Raw genomic sequence first — 18,375 nt, 5'->3', positions numbered from 1 at the left:
TCCCAGGGTAGTTTTTCTGTATTTTCAGGTTAAAGCAAGAACAAGGGTTCTTCAGGACCTCTTTGTTACAGCACTGTTAATCATAAACCAATAACTACATGATGGAAATGGACAAGAAACAGTTCTAATCTTTCTATTTTAAATTCCCAAAAACTGGACCCTTAACATGACGGTTTTTTCTTCCATTTCTGAAAGGCTTAGCTTTTCTTTTAGTCAGGATGGCCGAGCGGTCTAAGGCGCTGCGTTCAGGTCGCAGTCTCCCCTGGAGGCGTGGGTTCAAATCCCACTTCTGACAATACAACTTTTATTAAACACACTGCAATGTCATTCCGACCGTGCTAGTGAAAAAACCCACTATGCCAAAACACGCCCCAAAATGTTAGACTCTTCAGATGACTGGCTTGGCATCCAATCTTGAAAGTTTTCTTATTTGTGTAGGATAGGATGACCGAGCAGTCTCTCGTGAAGGCGTGGATTTAAATCCCACTTTTGAATACTCATATTTAAGTAAACTATGTAAGACAATACCGATTCCTCTGCTTACTTGAGTGAATGTTATAGAGAATGGAACTCCACTAAACTACTGCTGGGTACCTCCCAGGGTAGTTTTTTCTGTATTTTCAGGTTAAAGCAAGAACAAGGGTTCTTCAGGACCTCTTTGTTACAGCACTGTTAATCACACACCAATAACTACATGATGGAAATGGACAAGAAACAGTTCTAATCTTTCTATTTTAAATTCCCAAAAACTGGACCCTTAACATGACGGTTTTTTCTTCCATTTCTGAAAGGCTTAGCTTTTCTATAAGTCAGGATGGCCGAGCGGTCTAAGGCGCTGCGTTCAGGTCGCAGTCTCCCCTGGAGGCGTGGGTTAAAATCCCACTTCTGACAATACAACTTTTATTAAACACACTGCAATGTCATTCCGACAGCGCTAGTGAAAAAACCCACTATGCCAAAACACGCCCCAAAATGTTAGACTCTTCAGATGACTGGCTTGGCATCCAATCTTGAAAGTTTTCTTATTTGTGTAGGATAGGATGACCGAGCAGTCTCTCGTGAAGGCGTGGATTTAAATCCCACTTTTGAATACTCATATTTAAGTAAACTATGTAAGACAATACCGATTCCTCTGCTTACTTGAGTGAATGTTATAGAGAATGGAACTCCACTAAACTACTGCTGGGTACCTCCCAGGGTAGTTTTTTCTGTATTTTCAGGTTAAAGCAAGAACAAGGGTTCTTCAGGACCTCTTTTTTACAGCACTGTTAATCATAAACCAATAACTACATGATGGAAATGGACAAGAAACAGTACTAATCTTTCTATTTTCTATTTCATATTTAAGTAACTATGTAAGACAATACAGATTCCTCTGCTTACTTGAGTGAATGTTATAGAGAATGGAACTCCACTAAACTACTGCTGGGTACCTCCCAGGGTAGTTTTTCTGTATTTTCAGGTTAAAGCAAGAACAAGGGTTCTTCAGGACCTCTTTGTTACAGCACTGTTAATCATAAACCAATAACTACATGATGGAAATGGACAAGAAACAGTTCTAATCTTTCTATTTTAAATTCCCAAAAACTGGACCCTTAACATGACGGTTTTTTCTTCCATATCTGAAAGGCTTGGCTTTTCTATAAGTCAGGATGGCTGAGCGGTCTAAGGCGCTGCGTTAAGGTCGCAGTCTCCCCTGGAGGCGTGGGTTAAAATCCCACTTCTGACAATCCAACTATTCTTAAACACACTGCAATGTCATTCCGACAGCGCTAGTGAAAAAACCCACTATGCCAAAACACACCCCAAAATGTTAGACTCTTCAGATGACTGGCTTGGCATCCAATCTTGAAAGTTTTCTTATTTGTGTAGGATAGGATGACCGAGCAGTCTCTCGTGAAGGCGTGGATTTAAATCCCACTTTTGAATACTCATATTTAAGTAAACTATGTAAGACAATACAGATTCCTCTGCTTACTTGAGTGAATGTTATAGAGAATGGAACTCCACTAAACTACTGCTGGGTACCTCCCAGGGTAGTTTTTCTGTATTTTCAGGTTAAAGCAAGAACAAGGGTTCTTCAGGACCTCTTTGTTACAGCACTGTTAATCATAAACCAATAACTACATGATGGAAATGGACAAGAAACAGTTCTAATCTTTCTATTTTAAATTCCCAAAAACTGGACCCTTAACATGACGGTTTTTTCTTCCATTTCTGAAAGGCTTAGCTTTTCTATTAGTCAGGATGGCCGAGCGGTCTAAGGCGCTGCGTTCAGGTCGCAGTCTCCCCTGGAGGCGTGGGTTCAAGTCCCACTTCTGACAATACAACTTTTCTTAAACACACTGCAATGTCATTCCGACAGCGCTAGTGAAAAAACCCACTATGCCAAAACACGCCCCAAAATGTTAGACTCTTCAGATGACTGGCTTGGCATCCAATCTTGAAAGTTTTCTTATTTGTGTAGGATAGGATGACCGAGCAGTCTCTCGTGAAGGCGTGGATTTAAATCCCACTTTTGAATACTCATATTTAAGTAAACTATGTAAGACAATACCGATTCCTCTGCTTACTTGAGTGAATGTTATAGAGAATGGAACTCCACTAAACTACTGCTGGGTACCTCCCAGGGTAGTTTTTCTGTATTTTCAGGTTAAAGCAAGAACAAGGGTTCTTCAGGACCTCTTTTTTACAGCACTGTTAATCATAAACCAATAACTACATGATGGAAATGGACAAGAAACAGTACTAATCTTTCTATTTTCTATTTCATATTTAAGTAACTATGTAAGACAATACAGATTCCTCTGCTTACTTGAGTGAATGTTATAGAGAATGGAACTCCACTAAACTACTGCTGGGTACCTCCCAGGGTAGTTTTTCTGTATTTTCAGGTTAAAGCAAGAACAAGGGTTCTTCAGGACCTCTTTGTTACACCACTGTTAATCATAAACCAATAACTACATGATGGAAATGGACAAGAAACAGTTCTAATCTTTCTATTTTAAATTCCCAAAAACTGGACCCTTAACATGACGGTTTTTTCTTCCATATCTGAAAGGCTTGGATTTTCTATAAGTCAGGATGGCCGAGCGGTCTAAGGCGCTGCGTTCAGGTCGCAGTCTCCCCTGGAGGCGTGGGTTCAAATCCCACTTCTGACAATACAACTTTTATTAAACACACTGCAATGTCATTCCGACAGCGCTAGTGAAAAAACCCACTATGCCAAAACACACCCCAAAATGTTAGACTCTTCAGATGACTGGCTTGGCATCCAATCTTGAAAGTTTTCTTATTTGTGTAGGATAGGATGACCGAGCAGTCTCTCGTGAAGGCGTGGATTTAAATCCCACTTTTGAATACTCATATTTAAGTAAACTATGTAAGACAATACCGATTCCTCTGCTTACTTGAGTGAATGTTATAGAGAATGGAACTCCACTAAACTACTGCTGGGTACCTCCCAGGGTAGTTTTTCTGTATTTTCAGGTTAAAGCAAGAACAAGGGTTCTTCAGGACCTCTTTTTTACAGCACTGTTAATCATAAACCAATAACTACATGATGGAAATGGACAAGAAACAGTACTAATCTTTCTATTTTCTATTTCATATTTAAGTAACTATGTAAGACAATACAGATTCCTCTGCTTACTTGAGTGAATGTTATAGAGAATGGAACTCCACTAAACTACTGCTGGGTACCTCCCAGGGTAGTTTTTCTGTATTTTCAGGTTAAAGCAAGAACAAGGGTTCTTCAGGACCTCTTTTTTACAGCATTAATCATAAACCAATAACTACATGATGGAAATGGACAAGAAACAGTACTAATCTTTCTATTTTCTATTTCATATTTAAGTAACTATGTAAGACAATACAGATTCCTCTGCTTACTTGAGTGAATGTTATAGAGAATGGAACTCCACTAAACTACTGCTGGGTACCTCCCAGGGTAGTTTTTCTGTATTTTCAGGTTAAAGCAAGAACAAGGGTTCTTCAGGACCTCTTTGTTACAGCACTGTTAATCATAAACCAATAACTACATGATGGAAATGGACAAGAAACAGTTCTAATCTTTCTATTTTAAATTCCCAAAAACTGGACCCTTAACATGACGGTTTTTTCTTCCATTTCTGAAAGGGTTGGCTTTTCTATAAGTCAGGATGGCCGAGCGGTCTAAGGCGCTGCGTTCAGGTCGCAGTCTCCCCTGGTGGCGTGGGTTCAAATCCCACTTCTGACAATACAACTTTTCTTAAACACACTGCAATGTCATTCCGACAGCGCTAGTGAAAAAACCCACTATGCCAAAACACACCCCAAAATGTTAGACTCTTCAGATGACTGGCTTGGCATCCAATCTTGAAAGTTTTCTTATTTGTGTAGGATAGGATGACCGAGCAGTCTCTCGTGAAGGCGTGGATTTAAATCCCACTTTTGAATACTCATATTTAAGTAAACTATGTAAGACAATACAGATTCCTCTGCTTACTTGAGTGAATGTTATAGAGAATGGAACTCCACTAAACTACTGCTGGGTACCTCCCAGGGTAGTTTTTCTGTATTTTCAGGTTAAAGCAAGAACAAGGGTTCTTCAGGACCTCTTTGTTACAGCACTGTTAATCATAAACCAATAACTACATGATGGAAATGGACAAGAAACAGTTCTAATCTTTCTATTTTAAATTCCCAAAAACTGGACCCTTAACATGACGGTTTTTTCTTCCATTGCTGAAAGGCTTGGCTTTTCTATAAGTCAGGATGGCCGAGCGGTCTAAGGCGCTGCGTTAAGGTCGCAGTCTCCCCTGGAGGCGTGGGTTCAAATCCCACTTCTGACAATACAACTTTTCTTAAACACACTGCAATGTCATTCCGACAGCGCTAGTGAAAAAACCCACTATGCCAAAACACGCCCCAAAATGTTAGACTCTTCAGATGACTGGCTTGGCGTCCAATCTTGAAAGTTTTCTTATTTGTGTAGGATAGGATGACCGAGCAGTCTCTCGTGAAGGCGTGGATTTAAATCCCACTTTTGAATACTCATATTTAAGTAAACTATGTAAGACAATACCGATTCCTCTGCTTACTTGAGTGAATGTTATAGAGAATGGAACTCCACTAAACTACTGCTGGGTACCTCCCAGGGTAGTTTTTCTGTATTTTCAGGTTAAAGCAAGAACAAGGGTTATTCAGGACCTCTTTGTTACAGCACTGTTAATCATAAACCAATAACTACATGATGGAAATGGACAAGAAACAGTTCTAATCTTTCTATTTTAAATTCCCAAAAACTGGACCCTTAACATGACGGTTTTTTCTTCCATATCTGAAAGGCTTGGCTTTTCTATAAGTCAGGATGACCGAGTGGTCTAAGGCGCTGCGTTCAGGTCGCAGTCTCCCCTGGAGGCGTGGGTTCAAATCCCACTTCTGACAATACAACTTTTCTTAAACACACTGCAATGTCATTCCGACAGCGCTAGTGAAAAAACCCACTATGCCAAAACACGCCCCAAAATGTTAGACTCTTCAGATGACTGGCTTGGCGTCCAATCTTGAAAGTTTTCTTATTTGTGTAGGATAGGATGACCGAGCAGTCTCTCGTGAAGGCGTGGATTTAAATCCCACTTTTGAATACTCATATTTAAGTAAACTATGTAAGACAATACCGATTCCTCTGCTTACTTGAGTGAATGTTATAGAGAATGGAACTCCACTAAACTACTGCTGGGTACCTCCCAGGGTAGTTTTTCTGTATTTTCAGGTTAAAGCAAGAACAAGGGTTATTCAGGACCTCTTTGTTACAGCACTGTTAATCATAAACCAATAACTACATGATGGAAATGGACAAGAAACAGTTCTAATCTTTCTATTTTAAATTCCCAAAAACTGGACCCTTAACATGACGGTTTTTTCTTCCATATCTGAAAGGCTTGGATTTTCTATAAGTCAGGATGGCCGAGCGGTCTAAGGCGCTGCGTTTAGGTCGCAGTCTCCCCTGGAGGCGTGGGTTCAAATCCCACTTCTGACAATACAACTTTTATTAAACACACTGCAATGTCATTCCGACAGCGCTAGTGAAAAAACCCACTATGCCAAAACACACCCCAAAATGTTAGACTCTTCAGATGACTGGCTTGGCATCCAATCTTGAAAGTTTTCTTATTTGTGTAGGATAGGATGACCGAGCAGTCTCTCGTGAAGGCGTGGATTTAAATCCCACTTTTGAATACTCATATTTAAGTAAACTATGTAAGACAATACCGATTCCTCTGCTTACTTGAGTGAATGTTATAGAGAATGGAACTCCACTAAACTACTGCTGGGTACCTCCCAGGGTAGTTTTTCTGTATTTTCAGGTTAAAGCAAGAACAAGGGTTCTTCAGGACCTCTTTTTTACAGCACTGTTAATCATAAACCAATAACTACATGATGGAAATGGACAAGAAACAGTACTAATCTTTCTATTTTCTATTTCATATTTAAGTAACTATGTAAGACAATACAGATTCCTCTGCTTACTTGAGTGAATGTTATAGAGAATGGAACTCCACTAAACTACTGCTGGGTACCTCCCAGGGTAGTTTTTCTGTATTTTCAGGTTAAAGCAAGAACAAGGGTTCTTCAGGACCTCTTTTTTACAGCATTAATCATAAACCAATAACTACATGATGGAAATGGACAAGAAACAGTACTAATCTTTCTATTTTCTATTTCATATTTAAGTAACTATGTAAGACAATACAGATTCCTCTGCTTACTTGAGTGAATGTTATAGAGAATGGAACTCCACTAAACTACTGCTGGGTACCTCCCAGGGTAGTTTTTCTGTATTTTCAGGTTAAAGCAAGAACAAGGGTTCTTCAGGACCTCTTTGTTACAGCACTGTTAATCATAAACCAATAACTACATGATGGAAATGGACAAGAAACAGTTCTAATCTTTCTATTTTAAATTCCCAAAAACTGGACCCTTAACATGACGGTTTTTTCTTCCATATCTGAAAGGCTTGGCTTTTCTATAAGTCAGGATGGCCGAGCGGTCTAAGGCGCTGCGTTAAGGTCACAGCCTCCCCTGGAGGCGTGGGTTCAAATCCCACTTCTGACAATACAACTTTTCTTAAACACTCTGCAATGTCATTCCGACAGCGCTAGTGAAAAAACCCACTATGCCAAAACACACCCCAAAATGTTAGACTCTTCAGATGACTGGCTTGGCATCCAATCTTGAAAGTTTTCTTATTTGTGTAGGATAGGATGACCGAGCAGTCTCTCGTGAAGGCGTGGATTTAAATCCCACTTTTGAATACTCATATTTAAGTAAACTATGTAAGACAATACAGATTCCTCTGCTTACTTGAGTGAATGTTATAGAGAATGGAACTCCACTAAACTACTGCTGGGTACCTCCCAGGGTAGTTTTTCTGTATTTTCAGGTTAAAGCAAGAACAAGGGTTCTTCAGGACCTCTTTGTTACAGCACTGTTAATCATAAACCAATAACTACATGATGGAAATGAACAAGAAACAGTTCTAATCTTTCTATTTTAAATTCCCAAAAACTGGACCCTTAACATGACGGTTTTTTCTTCCATTTCTGAAAGGGTTGGCTTTTCTATAAGTCAGGATGGCCGAGCGGTCTAAGGCGCTGCGTTCAGGTCGCAGTCTCCCCTGGAGGCGTGGGTTCAAATCCCACTTCTGACAATACAACTTTTCTTAAACACACTGCAATGTCATTCCGACAGCGCTAGTGAAAAAACCCACTATGCCAAAACACACCCCAAAATGTTAGACTCTTCAGATGACTGGCTTGGCATCCAATCTTGAAAGTTTTCTTATTTGTGTAGGATAGGATGACCGAGCAGTCTCTCGTGAAGGCGTGGATTTAAATCCCACTTTTGAATACTCATATTTAAGTAAACTATGTAAGACAATACCGATTCCTCTGCTTACTTGAGTGAATGTTATAGAGAATGGAACTCCACTAAACTACTGCTGGGTACCTCCCAGGGTAGTTTTTCTGTATTTTCAGGTTAAAGCAAGAACAAGGGTTCTTCAGTACCTCTTTGTTACAGCACTGTTAATCATAAACCAATAACTACATGATGGAAATGGACAAGAAACAGTTCTAATCTTTCTATTTTAAATTCCCAAAAACTGGACCCTTAACATGACGGTTTTTTCTTCCATATCTGAAAGGCTTGGCTTTTCTATAAGTCAGGATGGCCGAGCGGTCTAAGGCGCTGCGTTCAGGTCGCAGTCTCCCCTGGAGGCGTGGGTTCAAATCCCACTTCTGACAATACAACTTTTCTTAAACACACTGCAATGTCATTCCGACAGCGCTAGTGAAAAAACCCACTATGCCAAAACATGCCCCAAAATGTTAGACTCTTCAGATGACTGGCTTGGCATCCAATCTTGAAAGTTTTCTTATTTGTGTAGGATAGGATGACCGAGCAGTCTCTCGTGAAGGCGTGGATTTAAATCCCACTTTTGAATACTCATATTTAAGTAAACTATGTAAGACAATACAGATTCCTCTGCTTACTTGAGTGAATGTTATAGAGAATGGAACTCCACTAAACTACTGCTGGGTACCTCCCAGGGTAGTTTTTCTGTATTTTCAGGTTAAAGCAAGAACAAGGGTTCTTCAGGACCTCTTTGTTACAGCACTGTTAATCATAAACCAATAACTACATGATGGAAATGGACAAGAAACAGTTCTAATCTTTCTATTTTAAATTCCCAAAAACTGGACCCTTAACATGACGGTTTTTTCTTCCATTTCTGAAAGGCTTAGCTTTTCTTTTAGTCAGGATGGCCGAGCGGTCTAAGGCGCTGCGTTCAGGTCGCAGTCTCCCCTGGAGGCGTGGGTTCAAATCCCACTTCTGACAATACAACTTTTATTAAACACACTGCAATGTCATTCCGACCGTGCTAGTGAAAAAACCCACTATGCCAAAACACGCCCCAAAATGTTAGACTCTTCAGATGACTGGCTTGGCATCCAATCTTGAAAGTTTTCTTATTTGTGTAGGATAGGATGACCGAGCAGTCTCTCGTGAAGGCGTGGATTTAAATCCCACTTTTGAATACTCATATTTAAGTAAACTATGTAAGACAATACCGATTCCTCTGCTTACTTGAGTGAATGTTATAGAGAATGGAACTCCACTAAACTACTGCTGGGTACCTCCCAGGGTAGTTTTTTCTGTATTTTCAGGTTAAAGCAAGAACAAGGGTTCTTCAGGACCTCTTTGTTACAGCACTGTTAATCACACACCAATAACTACATGATGGAAATGGACAAGAAACAGTTCTAATCTTTCTATTTTAAATTCCCAAAAACTGGACCCTTAACATGACGGTTTTTTCTTCCATTTCTGAAAGGCTTAGCTTTTCTATAAGTCAGGATGGCCGAGCGGTCTAAGGCGCTGCGTTCAGGTCGCAGTCTCCCCTGGAGGCGTGGGTTAAAATCCCACTTCTGACAATACAACTTTTATTAAACACACTGCAATGTCATTCCGACAGCGCTAGTGAAAAAACCCACTATGCCAAAACACGCCCCAAAATGTTAGACTCTTCAGATGACTGGCTTGGCATCCAATCTTGAAAGTTTTCTTATTTGTGTAGGATAGGATGACCGAGCAGTCTCTCGTGAAGGCGTGGATTTAAATCCCACTTTTGAATACTCATATTTAAGTAAACTATGTAAGACAATACCGATTCCTCTGCTTACTTGAGTGAATGTTATAGAGAATGGAACTCCACTAAACTACTGCTGGGTACCTCCCAGGGTAGTTTTTTCTGTATTTTCAGGTTAAAGCAAGAACAAGGGTTCTTCAGGACCTCTTTTTTACAGCACTGTTAATCATAAACCAATAACTACATGATGGAAATGGACAAGAAACAGTACTAATCTTTCTATTTTCTATTTCATATTTAAGTAACTATGTAAGACAATACAGATTCCTCTGCTTACTTGAGTGAATGTTATAGAGAATGGAACTCCACTAAACTACTGCTGGGTACCTCCCAGGGTAGTTTTTCTGTATTTTCAGGTTAAAGCAAGAACAAGGGTTCTTCAGGACCTCTTTGTTACAGCACTGTTAATCATAAACCAATAACTACATGATGGAAATGGACAAGAAACAGTTCTAATCTTTCTATTTTAAATTCCCAAAAACTGGACCCTTAACATGACGGTTTTTTCTTCCATATCTGAAAGGCTTGGCTTTTCTATAAGTCAGGATGGCTGAGCGGTCTAAGGCGCTGCGTTAAGGTCGCAGTCTCCCCTGGAGGCGTGGGTTAAAATCCCACTTCTGACAATCCAACTATTCTTAAACACACTGCAATGTCATTCCGACAGCGCTAGTGAAAAAACCCACTATGCCAAAACACACCCCAAAATGTTAGACTCTTCAGATGACTGGCTTGGCATCCAATCTTGAAAGTTTTCTTATTTGTGTAGGATAGGATGACCGAGCAGTCTCTCGTGAAGGCGTGGATTTAAATCCCACTTTTGAATACTCATATTTAAGTAAACTATGTAAGACAATACAGATTCCTCTGCTTACTTGAGTGAATGTTATAGAGAATGGAACTCCACTAAACTACTGCTGGGTACCTCCCAGGGTAGTTTTTCTGTATTTTCAGGTTAAAGCAAGAACAAGGGTTCTTCAGGACCTCTTTGTTACAGCACTGTTAATCATAAACCAATAACTACATGATGGAAATGGACAAGAAACAGTTCTAATCTTTCTATTTTAAATTCCCAAAAACTGGACCCTTAACATGACGGTTTTTTCTTCCATTTCTGAAAGGCTTAGCTTTTCTATTAGTCAGGATGGCCGAGCGGTCTAAGGCGCTGCGTTCAGGTCGCAGTCTCCCCTGGAGGCGTGGGTTCAAGTCCCACTTCTGACAATACAACTTTTCTTAAACACACTGCAATGTCATTCCGACAGCGCTAGTGAAAAAACCCACTATGCCAAAACACGCCCCAAAATGTTAGACTCTTCAGATGACTGGCTTGGCATCCAATCTTGAAAGCTTTCTTATTTGTGTAGGATAGGATGACCGAGCAGTCTCTCGTGAAGGCGTGGATTTAAATCCCACTTTTGAATACTCATATTTAAGTAAACTATGTAAGACAATACCGATTCCTCTGCTTACTTGAGTGAATGTTATAGAGAATGGAACTCCACTAAACTACTGCTGGGTACCTCCCAGGGTAGTTTTTCTGTATTTTCAGGTTAAAGCAAGAACAAGGGTTCTTCAGGACCTCTTTTTTACAGCACTGTTAATCATAAACCAATAACTACATGATGGAAATGGACAAGAAACAGTACTAATCTTTCTATTTTCTATTTCATATTTAAGTAACTATGTAAGACAATACAGATTCCTCTGCTTACTTGAGTGAATGTTATAGAGAATGGAACTCCACTAAACTACTGCTGGGTACCTCCCAGGGTAGTTTTTCTGTATTTTCAGGTTAAAGCAAGAACAAGGGTTCTTCAGGACCTCTTTGTTACACCACTGTTAATCATAAACCAATAACTACATGATGGAAATGGACAAGAAACAGTTCTAATCTTTCTATTTTAAATTCCCAAAAACTGGACCCTTAACATGACGGTTTTTTCTTCCATATCTGAAAGGCTTGGATTTTCTATAAGTCAGGATGGCCGAGCGGTCTAAGGCGCTGCGTTCAGGTCGCAGTCTCCCCTGGAGGCGTGGGTTCAAATCCCACTTCTGACAATACAACTTTTATTAAACACACTGCAATGTCATTCCGACAGCGCTAGTGAAAAAACCCACTATGCCAAAACACACCCCAAAATGTTAGACTCTTCAGATGACTGGCTTGGCATCCAATCTTGAAAGTTTTCTTATTTGTGTAGGATAGGATGACCGAGCAGTCTCTCGTGAAGGCGTGGATTTAAATCCCACTTTTGAATACTCATATTTAAGTAAACTATGTAAGACAATACCGATTCCTCTGCTTACTTGAGTGAATGTTATAGAGAATGGAACTCCACTAAACTACTGCTGGGTACCTCCCAGGGTAGTTTTTCTGTATTTTCAGGTTAAAGCAAGAACAAGGGTTCTTCAGGACCTCTTTTTTACAGCACTGTTAATCATAAACCAATAACTACATGATGGAAATGGACAAGAAACAGTACTAATCTTTCTATTTTCTATTTCATATTTAAGTAACTATGTAAGACAATACAGATTCCTCTGCTTACTTGAGTGAATGTTATAGAGAATGGAACTCCACTAAACTACTGCTGGGTACCTCCCAGGGTAGTTTTTCTGTATTTTCAGGTTAAAGCAAGAACAAGGGTTCTTCAGGACCTCTTTTTTACAGCATTAATCATAAACCAATAACTACATGATGGAAATGGACAAGAAACAGTACTAATCTTTCTATTTTCTATTTCATATTTAAGTAACTATGTAAGACAATACAGATTCCTCTGCTTACTTGAGTGAATGTTATAGAGAATGGAACTCCACTAAACTACTGCTGGGTACCTCCCAGGGTAGTTTTTCTGTATTTTCAGGTTAAAGCAAGAACAAGGGTTCTTCAGGACCTCTTTGTTACAGCACTGTTAATCATAAACCAATAACTACATGATGGAAATGGACAAGAAACAGTTCTAATCTTTCTATTTTAAATTCCCAAAAACTGGACCCTTAACATGACGGTTTTTTCTTCCATTTCTGAAAGGGTTGGCTTTTCTATAAGTCAGGATGGCCGAGCGGTCTAAGGCGCTGCGTTCAGGTCGCAGTCTCCCCTGGAGGCGTGGGTTCAAATCCCACTTCTGACAATACAACTTTTCTTAAACACACTGCAATGTCATTCCGACAGCGCTAGTGAAAAAACCCACTATGCCAAAACACACCCCAAAATGTTAGACTCTTCAGATGACTGGCTTGGCATCCAATCTTGAAAGTTTTCTTATTTGTGTAGGATAGGATGACCGAGCAGTCTCTCGTGAAGGCGTGGATTTAAATCCCACTTTTGAATACTCATATTTAAGTAAACTATGTAAGACAATACAGATTCCTCTGCTTACTTGAGTGAATGTTATAGAGAATGGAACTCCACTAAACTACTGCTGGGTACCTCCCAGGGTAGTTTTTCTGTATTTTCAGGTTAAAGCAAGAACAAGGGTTCTTCAGGACCTCTTTGTTACAGCACTGTTAATCATAAACCAATAACTACATGATGGAAATGGACAAGAAACAGTTCTAATCTTTCTATTTTAAATTCCCAAAAACTGGACCCTTAACATGACGGTTTTTTCTTCCATTGCTGAAAGGCTTGGCTTTTCTATAAGTCAGGATGGCCGAGCGGTCTAAGGCGCTGCGTTAAGGTCGCAGTCTCCCCTGGAGGCGTGGGTTCAAATCCCACTTCTGACAATACAACTTTTCTTAAACACACTGCAATGTCATTCCGACAGCGCTAGTGAAAAAACCCACTATGCCAAAACACGCCCCAAAATGTTAGACTCTTCAGATGACTGGCTTGGCGTCCAATCTTGAAAGTTTTCTTATTTGTGTAGGATAGGATGACCGAGCAGTCTCTCGTGAAGGCGTGGATTTAAATCCCACTTTTGAATACTCATATTTAAGTAAACTATGTAAGACAATACCGATTCCTCTGCTTACTTGAGTGAATGTTATAGAGAATGGAACTCCACTAAACTACTGCTGGGTACCTCCCAGGGTAGTTTTTCTGTATTTTCAGGTTAAAGCAAGAACAAGGGTTATTCAGGACCTCTTTGTTACAGCACTGTTAATCATAAACCAATAACTACATGATGGAAATGGACAAGAAACAGTTCTAATCTTTCTATTTTAAATTCCCAAAAACTGGACCCTTAACATGACGGTTTTTTCTTCCATATCTGAAAGGCTTGGCTTTTCTATAAGTCAGGATGACCGAGTGGTCTAAGGCGCTGCGTTCAGGTCGCAGTCTCCCCTGGAGGCGTGGGTTCAAATCCCACTTCTGACAATACAACTTTTCTTAAACACACTGCAATGTCATTCCGACAGCGCTAGTGAAAAAACCCACTATGCCAAAACACGCCCCAAAATGTTAGACTCTTCAGATGACTGGCTTGGCGTCCAATCTTGAAAGTTTTCTTATTTGTGTAGGATAGGATGACCGAGCAGTCTCTCGTGAAGGCGTGGATTTAAATCCCACTTTTGAATACTCATATTTAAGTAAACTATGTAAGACAATACCGATTCCTCTGCTTACTTGAGTGAATGTTATAGAGAATGGAACTCCACTAAACTACTGCTGGGTACCTCCCAGGGTAGTTTTTCTGTATTTTCAGGTTAAAGCAAGAACAAGGGTTATTCAGGACCTCTTTGTTACAGCACTGTTAATCATAAACCAATAACTACATGATGGAAATGGACAAGAAACAGTTCTAATCTTTCTATTTTAAATTCCCAAAAACTGGACCCTTAACATGACGGTTTTTTCTTCCATATCTGAAAGGCTTGGATTTTCTATAAGTCAGGATGGCCGAGCGGTCTAAGGCGCTGCGTTTAGGTCGCAGTCTCCCCTGGAGGCGTGGGTTCAAATCCCACTTCTGACAATACAACTTTTATTAAACACACTGCAATGTCATTCCGACAGCGCTAGTGAAAAAACCCACTATGCCAAAACACACCCCAAAATGTTAGACTCTTCAGATGACTGGCTTGGCATCCAATCTTGAAAGTTTTCTTATTTGTGTAGGATAGGATGACCGAGCAGTCTCTCGTGAAGGCGTGGATTTAAATCCCACTTTTGAATACTCATATTTAAGTAAACTATGTAAGACAATACCGATTCCTCTGCTTACTTGAGTGAATGTTATAGAGAATGGAACTCCACTAAACTACTGCTGGGTACCTCCCAGGGTAGTTTTTCTGTATTTTCAGGTTAAAGCAAGAACAAGGGTTCTTCAGGACCTCTTTTTTACAGCACTGTTAATCATAAACCAATAACTACATGATGGAAATGGACAAGAAACAGTACTAATCTTTCTATTTTCTATTTCATATTTAAGTAACTATGTAAGACAATACAGATTCCTCTGCTTACTTGAGTGAATGTTATAGAGAATGGAACTCCACTAAACTACTGCTGGGTACCTCCCAGGGTAGTTTTTCTGTATTTTCAGGTTAAAGCAAGAACAAGGGTTCTTCAGGACCTCTTTTTTACAGCATTAATCATAAACCAATAACTACATGATGGAAATGGACAAGAAACAGTACTAATCTTTCTATTTTCTATTTCATATTTAAGTAACTATGTAAGACAATACAGATTCCTCTGCTTACTTGAGTGAATGTTATAGAGAATGGAACTCCACTAAACTACTGCTGGGTACCTCCCAGGGTAGTTTTTCTGTATTTTCAGGTTAAAGCAAGAACAAGGGTTCTTCAGGACCTCTTTGTTACAGCACTGTTAATCATAAACCAATAACTACATGATGGAAATGGACAAGAAACAGTTCTAATCTTTCTATTTTAAATTCCCAAAAACTGGACCCTTAACATGACGGTTTTTTCTTCCATATCTGAAAGGCTTGGCTTTTCTATAAGTCAGGATGGCCGAGCGGTCTAAGGCGCTGCGTTAAGGTCACAGCCTCCCCTGGAGGCGTGGGTTCAAATCCCACTTCTGACAATACAACTTTTCTTAAACACTCTGCAATGTCATTCCGACAGCGCTAGTGAAAAAACCCACTATGCCAAAACACACCCCAAAATGTTAGACTCTTCAGATGACTGGCTTGGCATCCAATCTTGAAAGTTTTCTTATTTGTGTAGGATAGGATGACCGAGCAGTCTCTCGTGAAGGTGTGGATTTAAATCCCACTTTTGAATACTCATATTTAAGTAAACTATGTAAGACAATACAGATTCCTCTGCTTACTTGAGTGAATGTTATAGAGAATGGAACTCCACTAAACTACTGCTGGGTACCTCCCAGGGTAGTTTTTCTGTATTTTCAGGTTAAAGCAAGAACAAGGGTTCTTCAGGACCTCTTTGTTACAGCACTGTTAATCATAAACCAATAACTACATGATGGAAATGAACAAGAAACAGTTCTAATCTTTCTATTTTAAATTCCCAAAAACTGGACCCTTAACATGACGGTTTTTTCTTCCATTTCTGAAAGGGTTGGCTTTTCTATAAGTCAGGATGGCCGAGCGGTCTAAGGCGCTGCGTTCAGGTCGCAGTCTCCCCTGGAGGCGTGGGTTCAAATCCCACTTCTGACAATACAACTTTTCTTAAACACACTGCAATGTCATTCCGACAGCGCTAGTGAAAAAACCCACTATGCCAAAACACACCCCAAAATGTTAGACTCTTCAGATGACTGGCTTGGCATCCAATCTTGAAAGTTTTCTTATTTGTGTAGGATAGGATGACCGAGCAGTCTCTCGTGAAGGCGTGGATTTAAATCCCACTTTTGAATACTCATATTTAAGTAAACTATGTAAGACAATACAGATTCCTCTGCTTACTTGAGTGAATGTTATAGAGAATGGAACTCCACTAAACTACTGCTGGGTACCTCCCAGGGTAGTTTTTCTGTATTTTCAGGTTAAAGCAAGAACAAGGGTTCTTCAGGACCTCTTTGTTACAGCACTGTTAATCATAAACCAATAACTACATGATGGAAATGGACAAGAAACAGTTCTAATCTTTCTATTTTAAATTCCCAAAAACTGGACCCTTAACATGACGGTTTTTTCTTCCATTTCTGAAAGGCTTGGCTTTTCTATAAGTCAGGATGGCCGAGCGGTCTAAGGCGCTGCGTTAAGGTCGCAGTCTCCCCTGGAGGCGTGGGTTCAAATCCCACTTCTGACAATACAACTTTTCTTAAACACACTGCAATGTCATTCCGACAGCGCTAGTGAAAAAACACGCCCCAAAATGTTAGACTCTTCAGATGACTGGCTTGGCGTCCAATCTTGAAAGTTTTCTTATTTGTGTAGGATAGGATGACCGAGCAGTCTCTCGTGAAGGCGTGGATTTAAATCCCACTTTTGAATACTCATATTTAAGTAAACTATGTAAGACAATACCGATTCCTCTGCTTACTTGAGTGAATGTTATAGAGAATGGAACTCCACTAAACTACTGCTGGGTACCTCCCAGGGTAGTTTTTCTGTATTTTCAGGTTAAAGCAAGAACAAGGGTTCTTCAGGACCTCTTTGTTACAGCACTGTTAATCATAAACCAATAACTACATGATGGAAATGGACAAGAAACAGTTCTAATCTTTCTATTTTAAATTCCCAAAAACTGGACCCTTAACATGACGGTTTTTTCTTCCATTTCTGAAAGGCTTGGCTTTTCTATAAGTCAGGATGGCCGAGCGGTCTAAGGCGCTGCGTTCAGGTCGCAGTCTCCCCTGGAGGCGTGGGTTCAAATCCCACTTCTGACAATACAACTTTTATTAAACACACTGCAATGTCATTCCGACAGCGCTAGTGAAAAAACCCACTATGCCAAAACACGCCCCAAAATGTTAGACTCTTCAGATGACTGGCTTGGCATCCAATCTTGAAAGTTTTCTTATTTGTGTAGGATAGGATGACCGAGCAGTCTCTCGTGAAGGCGTGGATTTAAATCCCACTTTTGAATACTCATATTTAAGTAAACTATGTAAGACAATACCGATTCCTCTGCTTACTTGAGTGAATGTTATAGAGAATGGAACTCCACTAAACTACTGCTGGGTACCTCCCAGGGTAGTTTTTTCTGTATTTTCAGGTTAAAGCAAGAACAAGGGTTCTTCAGGACCTCTTTTTTACAGCACTGTTAATCATAAACCAATAACTACATGATGGAAATGGACAAGAAACAGTACTAATCTTTCTATTTTCTATTTCATATTTAAGTAACTATGTAAGACAATACAGATTCCTCTGCTTACTTGAGTGAATGTTATAGAGAATGGAACTCCACTAAACTACTGCTGGGTACCTCCCAGGGTAGTTTTTCTGTATTTTCAGGTTAAAGCAAGAACAAGGGTTCTTCAGGACCTCTTTGTTACAGCACTGTTAATCATAAACCAATAACTACATGATGGAAATGGACAAGAAACAGTTCTAATCTTTCTATTTTAAATTCCCAAAAACTGGACCCTTAACATGACGGTTTTTTCTTCCATATCTGAAAGGCTTGGCTTTTCTATAAGTCAGGATGGCCGAGCGGTCTAAGGCGCTGCGTTAAGGTCGCAGTCTCCCCTGGAGGCGTGGGTTCAAATCCCACTTCTGACAATACAACTTTTCTTAAACACACTGCAATGTCATTCCGACAGCGCTAGTGAAAAAACCCACTATGCCAAAACACACCCCAAA

At 39.9% G+C, this 18,375-nt stretch overlaps 20 non-coding genes across 20 annotated transcripts; all 20 read left to right on the top strand.

Annotated features, from left to right (window-relative positions):
* The first annotated feature begins 212 nt into the window (after positions 1-212).
* On the top strand, positions 213-295 carry TRNAL-CAG (transfer RNA leucine (anticodon CAG)). Its single transcript has one exon. It is a non-coding gene; the product is annotated as a tRNA-Leu (tRNA).
* A 513-nt stretch (positions 296-808) lies between these two features.
* TRNAL-CAG (transfer RNA leucine (anticodon CAG)) lies at positions 809-891 on the top strand. The gene has a single exon. It is a non-coding gene; the product is annotated as a tRNA-Leu (tRNA).
* Positions 892-2,241: 1,350 nt separating this feature from the next.
* TRNAL-CAG (transfer RNA leucine (anticodon CAG)) lies at positions 2,242-2,324 on the top strand. Its single transcript has one exon. It is a non-coding gene; the product is annotated as a tRNA-Leu (tRNA).
* Positions 2,325-3,078: 754 nt separating this feature from the next.
* Positions 3,079-3,161, top strand: TRNAL-CAG (transfer RNA leucine (anticodon CAG)). Its single transcript has one exon. It is a non-coding gene; the product is annotated as a tRNA-Leu (tRNA).
* A 993-nt stretch (positions 3,162-4,154) lies between these two features.
* On the top strand, positions 4,155-4,237 carry TRNAL-CAG (transfer RNA leucine (anticodon CAG)). The gene has a single exon. It is a non-coding gene; the product is annotated as a tRNA-Leu (tRNA).
* Positions 4,238-4,749: 512 nt separating this feature from the next.
* TRNAL-AAG (transfer RNA leucine (anticodon AAG)) lies at positions 4,750-4,832 on the top strand. Its single transcript has one exon. It is a non-coding gene; the product is annotated as a tRNA-Leu (tRNA).
* A 1,107-nt stretch (positions 4,833-5,939) lies between these two features.
* Positions 5,940-6,022, top strand: TRNAL-UAG (transfer RNA leucine (anticodon UAG)). The gene has a single exon. It is a non-coding gene; the product is annotated as a tRNA-Leu (tRNA).
* Positions 6,023-7,610: 1,588 nt separating this feature from the next.
* Positions 7,611-7,693, top strand: TRNAL-CAG (transfer RNA leucine (anticodon CAG)). Its single transcript has one exon. It is a non-coding gene; the product is annotated as a tRNA-Leu (tRNA).
* A 512-nt stretch (positions 7,694-8,205) lies between these two features.
* TRNAL-CAG (transfer RNA leucine (anticodon CAG)) lies at positions 8,206-8,288 on the top strand. Its single transcript has one exon. It is a non-coding gene; the product is annotated as a tRNA-Leu (tRNA).
* Positions 8,289-8,800: 512 nt separating this feature from the next.
* On the top strand, positions 8,801-8,883 carry TRNAL-CAG (transfer RNA leucine (anticodon CAG)). The gene has a single exon. It is a non-coding gene; the product is annotated as a tRNA-Leu (tRNA).
* A 513-nt stretch (positions 8,884-9,396) lies between these two features.
* TRNAL-CAG (transfer RNA leucine (anticodon CAG)) lies at positions 9,397-9,479 on the top strand. Its single transcript has one exon. It is a non-coding gene; the product is annotated as a tRNA-Leu (tRNA).
* Positions 9,480-10,829: 1,350 nt separating this feature from the next.
* TRNAL-CAG (transfer RNA leucine (anticodon CAG)) lies at positions 10,830-10,912 on the top strand. The gene has a single exon. It is a non-coding gene; the product is annotated as a tRNA-Leu (tRNA).
* A 754-nt stretch (positions 10,913-11,666) lies between these two features.
* TRNAL-CAG (transfer RNA leucine (anticodon CAG)) lies at positions 11,667-11,749 on the top strand. The gene has a single exon. It is a non-coding gene; the product is annotated as a tRNA-Leu (tRNA).
* A 993-nt stretch (positions 11,750-12,742) lies between these two features.
* Positions 12,743-12,825, top strand: TRNAL-CAG (transfer RNA leucine (anticodon CAG)). The gene has a single exon. It is a non-coding gene; the product is annotated as a tRNA-Leu (tRNA).
* Positions 12,826-13,337: 512 nt separating this feature from the next.
* Positions 13,338-13,420, top strand: TRNAL-AAG (transfer RNA leucine (anticodon AAG)). The gene has a single exon. It is a non-coding gene; the product is annotated as a tRNA-Leu (tRNA).
* A 1,107-nt stretch (positions 13,421-14,527) lies between these two features.
* Positions 14,528-14,610, top strand: TRNAL-UAG (transfer RNA leucine (anticodon UAG)). Its single transcript has one exon. It is a non-coding gene; the product is annotated as a tRNA-Leu (tRNA).
* A 1,588-nt stretch (positions 14,611-16,198) lies between these two features.
* On the top strand, positions 16,199-16,281 carry TRNAL-CAG (transfer RNA leucine (anticodon CAG)). Its single transcript has one exon. It is a non-coding gene; the product is annotated as a tRNA-Leu (tRNA).
* Positions 16,282-16,793: 512 nt separating this feature from the next.
* Positions 16,794-16,876, top strand: TRNAL-AAG (transfer RNA leucine (anticodon AAG)). Its single transcript has one exon. It is a non-coding gene; the product is annotated as a tRNA-Leu (tRNA).
* Positions 16,877-17,373: 497 nt separating this feature from the next.
* TRNAL-CAG (transfer RNA leucine (anticodon CAG)) lies at positions 17,374-17,456 on the top strand. Its single transcript has one exon. It is a non-coding gene; the product is annotated as a tRNA-Leu (tRNA).
* A 755-nt stretch (positions 17,457-18,211) lies between these two features.
* TRNAL-AAG (transfer RNA leucine (anticodon AAG)) lies at positions 18,212-18,294 on the top strand. The gene has a single exon. It is a non-coding gene; the product is annotated as a tRNA-Leu (tRNA).
* Positions 18,295-18,375: the final 81 nt, after the last annotated feature.

Source organism: Rhinoderma darwinii, chromosome 3, assembly GCF_050947455.1.
Source record: "Rhinoderma darwinii isolate aRhiDar2 chromosome 3, aRhiDar2.hap1, whole genome shotgun sequence".
NCBI classification, from domain to species: Eukaryota; Metazoa; Chordata; class Amphibia; order Anura; family Rhinodermatidae; genus Rhinoderma; species Rhinoderma darwinii.
Note: the sequence above shows the minus strand (reverse complement) of the source record. Positions and strands in the feature narration are given on the sequence as shown.